At 40.5% G+C, this 15,866-nt stretch overlaps 1 pseudogene; it reads right to left on the reverse strand.

Annotated features, from left to right (window-relative positions):
• Positions 1-3,293: 3,293 nt before the first annotated feature.
• Positions 3,294-4,909, reverse strand: LOC133104935 (5'-nucleotidase domain-containing protein 3-like; annotated as a pseudogene).
• Between the last annotated feature and the right edge of the window lie 10,957 nt (positions 4,910-15,866).

The following is a 15,866-nucleotide window of genomic DNA, read 5'->3' on the forward strand; positions in this document are numbered from 1 at the left end:
AGGGTCCAGGCCTGTTTGTGGGACAGCGGGAAGAACTATGCAACCATTCGCATCTTCATAATTGCATAGCAAGCCTCTGTTTCTGCTACCAAATTAATCTATATGGTGAAAGCAAGAAAACAGAGATCACTTAATGTACTGCATCACTAAGCCTGTGAAAACTGATCAAAGGAATTGAAAGTATGAGTCAAACAAATGTCTTCATATTATCTTCAGATGGACTATCAGTGAGAATAAGCCCATTTCTCAGCTCACATATGAGTACTGAGACGATACAGACCTTCTCCTCATTTTCATGCTCTCCTTGCCCAGGTCAGATGAAAAAGATAAACCACACCTCACATTAACAGCATTTTTCAGCCTTATAACCACGGCACCTCTTATATCCACTCAGTGAGGCAGACAGAACAGAGATCTCCTTTATCCAGGGGAGATCAAAGAACACAATAGGAATTGGACCCAGGACCTGCAGCTCATGCTTGTGTTACCCTCTGGGACCAGCTCTCTCCAGTTTTATATGCCTCCTGCCCATACTCTATATGGAAACACAGCCATTTCTACAAACTTCAGGTTCAACCAGATCATTCTTCTGTTACATCTATATTTTGCCAATAATTTCCCATCACCCTCAAGATGGAGACCCAAGTGCTGAAGAGGGTCCAGGGCCTCCTCATTCCAGTCTGCCTTCAGGTTCTCAGCATGCACGATGCTCCCCGCAGTGGGCATGACCCCAACCACAGTGACTTCGGCCCTCCTGGCCTCGGAAGTGCCAGAATCATGGCTCAGGTCCTTCACGTGTGTGTCCGCCAGGCCTGGAACATCCTCCCCTAGTAAGCTGTTCCTCACCCCTCAAGGCTTTGATCCCTAAGGCTTTCTAATCCCTAGGGAGGGGAAGTCCCTTGTTGTATATCCCTATAGCACCCTCTCCTCCCAGTTCGTCTCCCTCGTGATTCCTGCTCCAGGGCCCTCTTCTCCATCAGACTGTGAGCCCCATGATACTACAGGATCACAACTGTCTGGGTCATGTCTATGAACCAGCACCTATTACAATGCCTGGCTCAGAGCAGGGCTTAGTAAATATTTGCTGAATGAACAAATTTTTTTAAATGTCTAAATAAAAAGCAAAAAGTGAAACAGAATCAAAATCAGGCTACTAAAAAGTCCTTACTGAGTATATTTGCATTCATTTTTTATAATTGTTTAATGAATATTTATTTAGTGTCTGCTATGTGCCAGGAACTGCTCTAGGCACAGAGAAAACAACAGTGAAGAAAACAGGCAAAAATCCTTGCACTCAAGGGGTGGCTTTTGTTAAAGGAGACAAATAATAAAGAAAATAAATGAAAGGTATAGTTTGTTAAATGGTGCTTAGAACAATTGGAGGGGTGATAGAGGAGGAAACGGGATGTGTAAACATAGGTGCTGAGCACAGGTAGCTAAAGCTAATTCTCATGCTACCTAAGAAGTTCCCGAAGTCTGTATTCCACTAAATTTCTTTTCTTTTCTTTTTTATCCAATTCCCCTAATGGTGTACATTTAATTAGCGTTCTATTTTAATGCTATTTTAGCTCATTCTGGGTTGATATATGGGTCAGGCATCATTATTTCTCCCGTCAAATTATTTCCTTTGGATAAATTCCTAAACGGAGAATTATTTAATCAAATGTACATTTTTCAGACCTCGCAAGGCACTGTACTTCCATTTTGTTATCACAAATAATTTTAGAAACTTATAAGGCCACTTAAGCAAAAATTGATGTACCACTTTCATCATAGCATCAGCAGGGATGAGAACTATTGTTGCTTGTTTGTTTACAGTTGTTATTTTAGTAGATGTGAAAATAGTATTTCAAGGTTCCTTTCATTTGTTCCTCTTTGATTCTCCCATTTTTATTTTTACAGTCTGATTGCCCGAATACAAAGTAGTGTTTCTCTACCTCGTGGACAAGCATGACTGTGTTTCCTAAACTCGAGATCTTTGCATTTTCACAAGAGAGCAAAGGCTGCGTGAAAGGCCAAGACAGGAAAAGAGATTCCACAGAATGACCAGGCTTTTTCATTAAGACAACTAGATCATGAAAGCTACTAGACATGAAGTATGAAAAAGGGTGATAGGGTTCTGACCATGTTGGCAACATGTCAAATACTTAAGGCAAATAAGCAATAATCACATACAGTACTAAGAACTAAAGTTGTGATGGTTCTCAAGCACTTATAGAACATCTATTCCTTTTGACCAGTTGAAGAATAGCCCTCAAAGGTAATGTTTTTTGCTCTTTGCCTTTTTTTTTCTTTTTCTTTTTTTTTTCTGGTAATACACATTTTAATAAGATTGCAACACACCCGGTAGGGGTCACGGTGTGGCACTTCATTACAAGGACATTTTTTTGTTTCATTTTCCATCCTCCAATGATCACATTCAAGCAATACACGGGTAGCAGTTTCAGGTAAAATAAAGTCCTGGGAGACCCACAACAAATGCACTGGCATTTGTCTTCTGACCTGTTCGTTTCTCACAGCCTCATTCTACGAAGTCTGTTCTGCTGGCTGGAATTTAACCAGAAGCTCTTCTCTCTCTGCCCTCCTTTTCTGGGGAAAAGAGTGAACCTGCCCATCACTTGGGGCACAATGGTCCTTCCCCCGCAGGGGGCAGGACACGGGAAACGGATACTGAGGACCATCAAGGCCAAGGACTTGCAACTTCTCTTGTTCTTTCTCACGAAAGACTTCCAGAGAGGCTGAGTCTGCTTTCAAGTGAGGCACCAGAGTGCCAAAGCCCTAGTACGGGAAGATATCTGGGAACCGGCTATCGTCTGGGGACCATCTCTGCCGCTGACATCGTGGTATGCTATCGGAGCGCTCGCTCAAGCATCAGCTTTCTGTGAGCAGTTCACCGGTGCACATCACTGGGCCCCTGCACTGCCTGTGAATGTTCAGTTTTTCCATGCGTTTTCCATGGAAGAGTCAAGAAGAGTTTCAAAACGTCACCTGCTGGAATCCAGAGATGGTATCAAGAAGCCTCCCCATCCCAGAAAATCTGACGCCAGTTACGGTACCTTAGTAAACAAGAAGGCTGATCACAGGGTGTTGACAGGAAGCCAGCCGCTGTCCCCACATGTACAGGAAGGCAGTCCCCGTGGGCTGCAAGCTTCTGTCTGCACGAGCTGGCGGGTATCCTCCGTAATGTACAAAATAGATATCACAAGGCATGTCTGTAAGCGACAGTCACGTCTGCCCAGTGCAGGGCCGCCGCTGGTCCTGGCTTTTCGCGCCCAGCGTGGCTGGGCTGCTGGCTACTTGGCCTGGGCCTCCTGCAGGAGTGGCAGCCTGGCGGCCGGGGGCCTGTCAGACCAGGCAGGAAGCTTGTGCTGCAGTGGGGTCCTCCGGGGGTAGAACGTGTAGCTGATGTCATAGCTCAGGAGGCAGCTCAGGGATGCCACGTAGATGTCGGCAAATCATGACAGGCGCCGCAGGAAGTACGTGGGGTTCTGGTCTATGCGGAACAAGCTTCCATACTGGGCGCTGAAGGAACATTTGGTCATTTCTCTCCACTCCTTCCTCTCCTTTTTCCACTCCTGCAAAACCAGCTGTGACTCCACATCTCTGTGAACCTGCATCTGCTCCCATAACCCAGTCAAGGTCTGGAGCCAGGTAATAGTTTGAATGTACTGTTCCATGTTCATGATTCTGAGCTCAGATGTCAATTCCAGGATAATTGCACCCGTTCACCAGCCATGCTTTAGGGTCAAGTCCACCAGGTCACTGTATATATGGTCACCAAAATATAACACTTTGGATCCCCTCCATCCAGTAAGCTTCAAAAATTCATATAAATTGCCCTGCTTATAAATCTGGCCTTTCTGCAACGTGTAGATTTTATCCTAGAGTAAGACGCCTTTCACATTCACCTTTCGGAAAGGACTCCACTTATCACTAAAGAAGTTTGGCTTCTCCGCCTGAACAATGACCACATCAAACAGGTCCCTTCAGTCTTTTCCAACAATATACCTCATCCCTTTGTCCACAAAGCTACTGGGGCTATTGGTGATGAGAAACATCTTCTAGCCACGATCAGCCAGTTTGGCCAACACTGCACGGGTCTGCTCAGGGTAGCAGATGTATTTTCAATATCTGCTTCAACTGCTCTGTACATGATTCCTCTGGTGTGCACCTCCTGAATTGAATCCTTGACGTCTTTGTACAGGTGCACAGGCTGATAGTCGATGTTGTTCTTCAGAAAGTACTCGTTCACACAGGACAGCAGGGTCATCTCGGGCAGGGAGAAGATGTCCATGAACATGGACATGATGTCATGGTGTTTCCATGGGAACTCTCATAAAAGTTGCTCATCTGTTCCAAAGGCACATGGGAGCCCTCGTACATTTCAATGACTTCCTCATCAGGGACCACGCTGAGGCCTCTGTAGACAGTTCCCAGCTGGATGTAATGAAAAGCACTGATCTTCATCAAGACCGACCACTGCACGTCATAATGCAGTCCACGGATTGCAAAGTTTGGGTCATACTCATACTTCCTGATTTCCATGGGATACCTGTGTTCGTTGATGGGAAGGTCCCGAGCGGCATTAAATATCAGTGTGTGGAGGTGCTTGGAATAAAACACCAAGGTGTAATCATAATCAAAGCTGTAGATTTCAATGTCTGACAGGCTCCTGTCATTGTCTGAGAAGATGGCATCTGGATTCAACAAGTTGCTCACAACTGAAGTAACCAATTCTTCCGTGCTCCTCTTCGCCTCCCAGTAGCGCTCCCAAAGGTAGCGCTTCATGTCCGGGGCGGTCCCAGGTGCCCTGCATAAGGGCCCCGTGCGGGGCCCGCGTGTGACCGCCCCCGAGCCGCAGTCCGGCAGCTGCCCTTGCACCGGCCCCACGAGCTGCTGCCGCCACCATGGCCTTGCCTGTCGCTGCCCCGCCGAGAGTGGCGCCTCAGGCTATTTGCCTTTGTTGAGTAAAGATTTTCCAGTTTATATCCTGGAGGCTTGATTATTCAGATTATTTCTGTATTTCCGTATAGCTGAATAAATTAGTAAGTAAAGGCCTTTTTGGTTAATTATTTCATTTAGAAAATTATATTAAATAGCTATTTAGATCACTCATTGCTCCATTTCATTCTTATGTTATCGTTAATATGTAGTTTTCAAAGTTGTACATGGGCTCTAACCAATCAGATGTTAGATTCATTTTCACTTTCAAAGATAGTAACTGGACATTTCAACTGCTAACTTAAGTTTACTGTCAAATAGGAGATACTTTGGACAATTTATGTTTTTTTTATTGTCTGGCATATTTGTTCTTTTGACATCAACTAGTTATCATGTCTTTTGATTTCAACTAGATTTTATGTATTTGTATTCCTTTTTAAATGTAGCATAATTTACGTATGACATTGACCATTTTGATGTGCAATTCTATGAGTTTAACACATCAGGTTACAAATAATGTAAAGCTACCAGGGTCAAGATTTAGAACTGTCCCATCTCCTTCAAAAAATGTCCTTATGCCCCTTGGCAATCAAGCTCTCCCTCTATTTTCAGCCCCTGGCAACTACTGATCCGTTTTTGCCTTTTCCAGATTATCATGTAAATGGAATCATAAAGTTTGCAACCTTTTGAGTCTGGCTTCTTTCATTTGGCAGAATGCATTCGAGATTCATCCAGGGTGTTACACGCTTCAGTACTTTTCACTGCAGAATAGTGTTCCTTTACATGGACGTGCCACAGTTTGTTTATCCACTTATTAAAGTGCATTTTGAGTTGTTTTCAGTTTAGAGAAATGGTGAACCAAGCTGCTATAGACATCCAGGCACAGGCCTTTATGTGATCATGTTTTCATTTCTCTTGGGTAAATATCTAGGAGTGGCATTTCTGGGTTGTTCAGTGACTTATAAAAAATTGCTAAATGGTTCTACATTTTGCATTCCCACCAGCAAGATATGAGAATTCCAGTCACTTAACATGCTTATCACCTCTTGATATTGTCTGATATTTTTATTTTAGCCTTTGTATTAGGTGTGTAGCAGTGTCTCATTGTGATTTTAATTTGCATTTTTCTGATGACTAATGAAGATGAGCGACTTCTCCTGGGCTTATTTGTCATCCCTGTGTTTTGGTGAAGTGTCTTCAAATATTTTTCCATGTTTAATTGGTTGGATGTTTTCCTATTATTGAATTTGCAGAGCAATTTATATATTTTGGATACAAGTCCTTTCTGTTTCGCCAATATCTCCTCTTAGCCCATGGCTTGTCTTTTCATTTCCTTAACAGTATCGTTTGCAAAACAGAAGTTTTTCATTGTGAAGAATTCCAATTTATATTCCTTTTAAACAGTGTGTGTGTGGTTTTTTCCTATCTCTTTTTGCTCCTTGCACCACCATCAGTGATCATTGTACAACAGATTTGTTTTGGTCTATTTCACAAAGCACACACAGTTGCCGCTTCATCTGCTTAACATCAAGGGAACAAGTATGAGGACATGGGATTAGCATTGAACTGAGAGTCAAGATGTCTAGATTCCTGTTTTGTCAGTGGTTTGCCATCAACTGTGAGCTAATTATTTCAATTCTTTAGGCTTCCATTTCTTCATCTCACATTAGAAATAAAACCCAACTTACCCATTTCAGGAATGGTGAGGATATAGTGAGATAAAAGATGCAAAAGTACTTGCAAAGTGCTGGAAGGATGCTACATGCATTATATTTTCCTCTTCCAAGAGCCTCGCATCAACTTTGACAGTCACACTGGACCCACATTACAAAGGTACCTCTATAACTACAAATAGAAGGCTCTAATATACTTTGTGTACCCAGTACTTCCCTCTTTCACTCTAGAATATCCTTTGGTAACTTCAAATTTTCTTTTCACGCTCTTATATCCATTTTTAAAAGTCTATATATTTAATACTGGATAATCTTCAGATTTCATTTCAGAAACTTGTAATTTTTATTTTTTTCAAAAAGAAATGCTCTAACCAGCAATAGGATTAAGATTCCTTCCCTTGGACATTTGGCAGAAACATCTTCTTTCATGAAATAGTGGTGTTATTCAACAATGGAGCATGATTTTTTTTCTTCTCTCTCTCAAGGGAGGAAACTGAAGTATAGCAGAAGATTAAACATCCTCTAGGATATGTACAGTCCCTTTTCCAGTAAAAATAGGTAAAGAAAAGGATATTTCTGTGGACAGGAATATTTGTGTTTAGGAATTATAGCTGTAAGGGTCTAAAAATTCAAACTGTCTAGGAAAGGAATAAATTTTTTTTAAAGGTTCAGTCTATATAACCATAGGGAGTTGATAATTTGTTACTTTCATGAAGTATTTAAAATCTTTATTTAACATTTTGAATTTAAAAAATTAAAAAGGCTTCGTTACGTAGCTAATTTTGGCAAAATTGCTGTTAGTCTATTTTGGGAAATAGGGAAATCTTACAGTGAATTCGTAATAACCAAATAAGTCAAGTCCAGAATAATTGCTTTAAAATGAAGGCCAAATTATGTCACCACTCTGGTCAATGGCTTTGCCATCTTACTCAGAGTGACAGCCAATTGCAAGGGTCCACTCTCCCCCACCTCCCTGATGTCAGCTCCTGTCACTCTCCCCTCTTGCCTTCCCCACTCCAGTTTACTGGCCTTCTCTTCCTTGTTCATTTCAGCTCTTGTGTTCTCACTGGTACCCTCTGCCTGGAGTGCTCTTCTCCCAACTATTGCATGGCTCATTCCTGGTCCAGGACCAGCTACATAATTTGTTGGGCCCAGTATAAAATGAAATGTATTTTGTTAAAAAATTATTAAGAATCTTAAGATGGCAACAGCAGAGTATTAAATCAAGTGTGGCTATATAGGTAAGTACACCCACAAAGCCTGCCCTGCCTGGCTCCTTGACTCCTTCATATCTCTGTTTCAAAGCCACCTTGTCTTAGAGAAGTTGTCCTTCTGTCCATTCTATATGAAAGAGTTACCCCTAGCATCCTTGGCCCTTTTATTTTATTTTTATTTTATTTCTTGATTACTCAATTGTCTACCTTTCCCCAGTGGGATATAAAGTCCTTACATGCTGTATCACCCAGAGCATAAGACATACCCAGCACATAACACAGTAGCCACTCAAATATTTGTCAACTGAATGAATAAAGGAGTAAATGAGAAGTAATAAAAAATATATAAATAAATAAATAAATAAATAATAAATATAAATAAATAAATAAAAAATAAATTAAAAAAATCAAGAGACAGACCAGATTTTAAAACAGTAAATATAAAAACTGTATTTGCATGTATGGGGAGAGGCTCAGATTTGGAAATTCAAATTTAGGAAAAAGGAGAATGGACTCAGCCTCAGTTCTTACATTAGCTTGTTCTGTGACTTTGGAAAGGTCTCTCGATCCCTCTGAATCCCATGCTGTCACCAGTACAGTAACGGGCCTTCCAACACTTCATTCTGTGACTTTATGGAACAGTCTCAAATGTGACAGTATAATATAATAATCTGATTAGTTGAAGATATTTTCTATACATTTGGGTCAAAAAACAAAAACAGGATGCTCTTTGGATGACTGGTCTAGCATTTCTCCAGTCTTCTCCTTCAATGTGACGGTCCACTTACGAATATGTATGGTATACAGTATACATATATACTGTATGACATATTGTGGCCTCACAAAATCATTTTTCCTGAGGGAAAAAGAGCTCTGCTTTGAGGAGTAGCTAGAATTCTTATAAATAGCTTATTATGTATCAGAGTTTGCATGACTTGGCCATTTAAACTCTTAAATTGATGACATTCATGCGTTTATTCGAATCCACAGGCTGTCATATGTTAGTTCTTTAAGAAGAGAAGCAAATCTAACTGGAGGTCCCCAGGCCCGCACACTTCCCCTCACTCCTTTTTGGGACAATTCTGGGGTATCTACTGCTGAATCCATTGTGGAAAACAGAGTCTTCATTTAATATGCCAAGCTCCCTTTTGATATTATTAATTTAAAAACTCATGAAGAAATGTTGTGATCATAAATTCTCTCAGCATAGACGATGTTGAAAAAAAACCCCACAAAACACTATAATGCCTTCTGGCTCTGTATGTGTCTGTGTTGAAAAATATTTGTTTTCCAAATCTCAGCCTCTCTCCTTGTTGGTCAATAGCTGTGCATAGTACTTGCTCTGTAGTTTGTTTTTCATGTCCATTTTGCTTGGGATAATGTCCTATGTCTTTTTTATTCTTCTGATTCTTTTTCCTCTACTCATTGTGTTTTTTTAGCAAAGAAGCAAACCTATTTCTTCCCCTAGAATCCACATTAATCCTTCCCACTGAAAGATTTCTGATGTGCTTTTATCACTATTTTTAAATAATCCCCATATTCTATCTGATAGGAGAGCAAGATGGACCCCCACCACATAAGAATAGACAGAGGCAAAATGAACTAAAAGTGAAACCCAATACAGATATTAAGAGCACAGCTATAGCCTTGGTCAATTGAATAAGGAAGGGCTTAGGAGTCCTATAAATCTCAGTACAAGGTTAGAGTAGGACTTACTACCAGGCTCCGCTGATGTTGAAGTCTTGATAGCCTCTTGATTATGAATCCTACTTCTAGGGGCAAGGATTATAGTTCCTTATTGGGCAGCCCCAGTTATAACAGTTAGGGAAATATGAATACAGGAAATTAGCTTCATCATCAGAAAGGCAGGTTAGACAGAGCAGAGCTTAGTGAATTAAAGATAAGTTATAATTGAATGCCTTCTTGCTCAGACAGTAAGGACAAAATAAGAATAAAAAGCACTGTATGTACATATTATTCCCAATTGTGCTACCAGCATGCAAAGAGCATCTGAGAAGCATGAAAATCCAGAACATCCCATGGACATCCCATAAATGAGTCTACACATATAGATTCAGGGACATCAAGGATGATTTCCTGTCTATGAAAAACACCTCCTTCTCTCCTTCCTAAAGGTTTGGATAAAAGCATAAGAAATCTTCCTACAACAAAAAATTAAAAGATAGATTTGGCCACCTGGGATAGAAGAAAAGACCTCTGTGGTAGGAACTGGAAGATCTGTTTCCAATCCCAACCATTTCCCTAACCAGCTTGAGTAAGTTTCTCGTAGACCCTTTGTACCAACCCTTCTGTCAGCTAAACACCATGGGTGGGACTCACCCAGCTGACATCAGGTGGGACAGAAGAATCACCCAGCTGAGCCCTTCTCAAATGTCTGAAGCACAACACTGCTTCAAAATTATACAATTATATATAATTATTATAATTATATATAAAAATAGTTGCTGTTTGAAGCTACTAAATTTTGGAGTAACTTGTTACACAGTAATAGGTAACTGAAACTGAATTTTGTACTGGAGGCAGGTGCTGTTAGAACACAATCCTAAAGCATGTGGCATTGGCTTTGGAGTGGAGACGTGGGTGAAAGGTAGAAGAGCTTGGATGAGACTGTTGGTAAATTGTCAAATGACAAAAGGAAGAATGTTTTTGGAGCCTGGAGAAAAGATGTAGTGGTAGAAAGTTCAGCGAAACTGTTGCCTATAGTAATGTAGAAAATAGAAAAACTAATGAACCGTTAGATCAGGCTAAAGAGATTTCCAGACAACATCAAAAGTAGCAACTGGTTTATTTTTACTTTATGTGACAAAATGCCATACAGAGTATTTAGATTAAATAAGAAAATGTACAATTTTCAAGCAGATTTTAGAGGAAATACAAGGAAGCCAAGACTTCCTGTTTCCAAAACAAAAATGTTTTCCATTCCCAGCATCTCTGGATGGTAAAATAATCTCAAAGTAAGAAATGGTCTCAGGGTAAAGATCTTAAGGGTGTTGCTACAAGACCTTTGTTGAGACTCAGAAAGATTTAAGGGTGTGCATAGTAGGACTGATAAAAATCTTAAGGAAATGCCTAGTGGATTCTCTCTGGTAGGAAAGGAGCCTTTAAGAATCTAAGGGTAAAATGTTGTAAAATCTTTTATCTAGATAAAAAGGCGTCAAGAATCTTGAAGACTTTGTCCTATAGCACCCTGTGTCACAACAAGCCAGAGAGGAGAGAGGAGCTTACCTGGAAGATAATTGTGAGTATGATTTTGATCTAATGGAATTAACCCCAAAAAGAGTCCTGCAAACACACAAAGAGAGCTTTAAGAGAATTGTACTGTAGAAGCAGTTAGCTGAATGGACAGTCCAGAATGAAAAGAGACCTTTGTACCCACAAAGGAAACAGACTGAGAAAACTACCTAGCCAAGCATAGGTCATTTGTTATACAAAAGAAAAGATGACTCGGAGGGTAAAACCAAGAGCCCAAAGAAGAGAGAACGGAACCAGGGAGAATCATTCCCAGGGAGGAAGACTGGGCCTAATCAAGGAAGTGGCAACAAGTGCGCAGTTCTATTTTATACGTAGTTGGATTTCTGAATTGGTCTAGACCAGTGACTGCTATGTGCCTCCTATTCCCACCTGTTTGGATGAGAATGTCTGTTATATTTATCCTCTTCCTGTATCACCACTGTCTGTTGGCTGTGAAGGGGCAGATAACTCGTCTCTTTATTCAACATATTCAACTTCTAGACTTACTTACATAACAATATTCTGAACCTCAGCTTGAGCCTGAAGCTAGAATTGGGTGAGAATTCTGAAGGTCTTGGGAGATGTAAATGTATTTGCATGTGGAAGAAATATTAATGGTCTGTGGCCAAAAGGGGGACTGTGATAGGTGAAAGATGGTCACAGTTTCTCTGATGCTCCTCCCCGGGAAGGCTGGAGTCTAACATTCTTCCCTTCTAATCTGAGCTGGCCTCCTTGACTTGTTTGATAGAATGCAGCAGAATTGACATTCTGGGAATTTTGAGACTAAATCATATAAAGTCTTGAATTTTTCATCTAGGTGGCCTCTTGGGACACTTTCTGGGAACCAGGAACCACCATGCTGGAGAGGACACATGTAGGCATCAAGATGACGTCTCCACTTAGCACAGTCCTCCAGCTCAGACATAGCATGGAGCTCTCTTGGACCCGTGGACCAGCCCATCCACCAGCTGTATATTACAGAGTGACCTCAGTCAATGCTGTGTGGAGTCAAAGAGTTGCCCAGCTAAGCCCTGCCTGAATGTCTGAATCACAAAATTGTGAGAAAAAATAAAACATATTTTTATTTAAAGCTGTTATGTTTGGGGGGGATGAATTGTTTCGCAGCAGTAGATAACCAGAACAAAGTCTCTTTCTCTTTCTGGGTCTCAGTTTCCTCACCAACAAAACGTGAGATTTGAATCAGACCTCTAAGTTTCTTCAAATTTTAACAAAAATCGCAAAATAACACAAAACTATTTTTATTAAACTGCCATAATTTTACTTATAAAACCATCTATAAATAGTAAGCATTACAAATTATGTCACTTCTGACTAAAATGTCAGAAATAGAGTTAAAACACTGGGGAATTATTGTCAATACACACTAACCACCATTCTGGCTGAAGATAGGTTAGCAAGGTTAACGTTTTTATAGAGAGACAAACTGATTTCTCCTCAATGATTCTCCATAGGGGCTGGCTAAATGCACTCAAATTACTTAATATCTAAAACAGCTAAGTCTTTCAAACAAAATTTACCTTGAACAAGGCATATGAAAATTGATCCAGAAAATTAATTCCTATCTGCAAACACATCAGTGACTATGTATATATGTATGGGTAAACGCATATACTTCTGTCTACGCATTTAGCACAGGAGGTCTTAACTCAGAATCTATGTACCCTCAAGGAGTCCAAGGATAGAGTTCAGGTGGTTCATGTATTTTCAATGGAAAAAATTACGTATTTATTTTCCCTAACCTTTAACTGAATTTAGCATTAACTTCAATTATGCATGCAAGTAGCAAACCAGAAAAGTATCAGCAGTATCTGTGATTTTTGTTACCAGTAGCAGTCACCAATATTTTCATATCACATAACAGTTGTTGCAGATATCTCTAATTATCATTTACGCTCATCACAACTTTGTAGGGTTATTAATCCCACCAATAGAGTCACTATTGAATGCATTAATAAAGATATATATATGTTATTAATGTATGAATCCTACTATATCATAAATTCACTTTTGATATTTTAGTATTTTATCATAATTGGTTTCCTTTTTAATGCTATGTTTTAAAATTTATTTTTTAAAAATTATTCTGAAAAAGGATCCCTAGCCTTCTCTAAGTCTAGAGAAGGGGTCGATGGCACCAAAAGGTTAAAAACCCCTCACTGGCCTCTCCAGCCAGGCAGCACACACCAAGCCCCTGCCATGGGCCCAACGTGGTCCTGGAGATCGACACACCAATACATTAGTTTTCTCTCATGCTTTGCTTCCTCTTCCTGTTTCCTACGTTAGTTGCTCTGAATATCAGCCTCTGACTTAGGCCCCTATCTTGCTTCTGGCCTCCTCATTCTTCACAGATTATTCAGCCTCATACTTCATTACAGAGAAATTGGAACTTCCTCATTTTATCCATGTCCATTGACTCTATTGCTACCTATATGCTGTTCTCTCTCAAATATATAAATTTCCAAATCTCATGTCTCTTTTGAATTTGAATTCTAACCGCCTGCTCATCCTGAATATCCTCCACACACTTCAAATTAAACAGGATCATTCATTACCCATTCCTGCCATCACAAGCTCTGACTCACTCACACCTAGGCACAGATGGTGACAACAATTCTGTGCATTAGACTCTTTGGTGCCATATCTGGATTTAACTCCCTCTCCCTCATCCCCAAATTGTAATATTTAATTTGTCCCTTTAAATATTTCTGAAATCCATTTCTCTTACTCGACCCAGACCCTGCTCAATTCTAGCCATGACCATTTTAATAATCTTTTAAAGAATCTCCTGGCTTCTAGTATCTCACTGTCTTCAGTCCAACTAGAATTATCCTTCTAGACCTCAAATTAAGCCATCTCACTTTCCACCTTAAAAGCTGTATTGCCTAGATCAGTGAGCCTCACCTGGGTGATCTGTTAAAGCACAGGTTGCTGGGCCCCACCCCCAAGGTATCTGATCCAGTAAGTCTGTAGTGGGGCCTGGGAATTCGCATTTCTAACCCATTCCCAGGTGAGGCTGCTGCTGCTCAGGAAGCGACCCTTGAGAATTACTGGCCCAAACCAGTAAAACTGTTTGCTTTGTAGTTCTTCCAAGAAAAAACGTTTCAGTACCACCCTCCTAAACATGTATGCCTATTTATTTATACATTATATATTCAACGCATGTTCTAATGCACTAACACAGTGGGTACATCATGAAACACACTAAAAATCATCATAAAAAGATGAGATCAAAACAAATAGAAAGTTCAAGACTATTCTTCCTGCATCCAAATGGACCCTGTTGTTCACCCTGCATCAGAGGATTCTGGGAGGGATAAAGATTAAGAATAAGCCCACGACTTGAGATGCAAAGTCTTATCCTCAGTTTTTCTGGTCAATCATAGCCAACCTGCGTTCTCTCTAATCCTGGCTCCAGACCATACGTTACAACCTTAGGAAATTTCCTTAACTTCTCTAAGCCTCTGTGTCTTCCTCTGGAAAATGGAGATAATGTTAGTAACTATCTGGGATTGTTCTTAGGATTAAATAAATTCATATGCATAAAAAAGTCCCTAGCGTATAATAAATGTTTGATTAATGTTGACTATCATGATTGCTCCCGGTTAGACACCTTATGCTATAACCATGCTGATCAATTCACTGTTCCCTGAATAAACATCTACAACTCAATGTCTTTGCTCATGTTGTATCCTCTACCTGGAATATACTTCCTTTATCTCCAGTTGATAATATCCTTCTCATCTTTCACAGCCCAGCTGAAAATATTATGTCCCCCATGACAACTTAACCCGAACTTCCTGGCATAATTAATTGGTGTCTACTCTGTGTTCCTCTGCACTTGTACAAGCCTCTGAATATGGCTTTCCACAGTGTATTATGTACAGTTGCTTACATGCCATTTCCTCCAATATTGTGAGCATGATATGAACAATGTCTAGTTGACCTATGTATCCATCACATCACCCCCAGAAAGTGCTTGGCACATGGCAGATGGTAGATACTGATTGTGAAAGAGGGTGAGGACATAAGGGTGACAATCCTATTCTAGTACCACAGCCCAGCCTGTGACCTTGTGTTCGGCTGTAGATGGTGTTTTCCCCAAGTGACTCCCCACTTCAGCCCCACTTTCCCTGGTCCCTTGGCCAATGAGGCTGTGATATAATAAAAATGAAGATTTAGTCTTTGTCCCAGATTCCTGGCACACAGCTCCTAAAAACCTTGAAAACTTCAGAGTGATGAGTGTCTTATGCATGCTATCGAGACGACTGGTTCTAGGGGCCCCTGGACAGCTTCAAGATGGGGGTTGTTCATTAGAAAGATCAAGCCTTAAATAGAAACTTGGAACTTTCAGTCCTTTCCCCTAACTTCCTGGGAGAGGAGAAGGGCTGGAGATTGAGTCTAATCACCAATGGCCAATGATTTAACCAATCATGCCTGCATAAATCAACCCCCATGAAAACAACAGGATTTATTAAAGGGCTTCTGGGTTGATGAATGCACCAATGTGCTGGGAAAGTGCTGCACCCCAATTCCACAGGACAGAAGCTCCTGCACTTGGGACCTTTCTGGATCTCACCCTATGTACCTCTTCATTTGGCCGTTCATTTGTATCTTTTATAATGTCCTTTCAAATCAACCTGGAAACATAATAAAGTATTTTCCTAAGGTTTGTGAACTCTTCTGGCAAATTATCAAACCTGAAGAGGGAGTTGTGGGAACCCCAGATTTACAGCAAGTTGGTCAGAAGTATAGGTGTCAATCTGAG

The sequence above is a fragment of the Eubalaena glacialis genome, chromosome 14 (assembly GCF_028564815.1).
Source record: "Eubalaena glacialis isolate mEubGla1 chromosome 14, mEubGla1.1.hap2.+ XY, whole genome shotgun sequence".
In the NCBI taxonomy this organism is placed as follows: Eukaryota; Metazoa; Chordata; class Mammalia; order Artiodactyla; family Balaenidae; genus Eubalaena; species Eubalaena glacialis.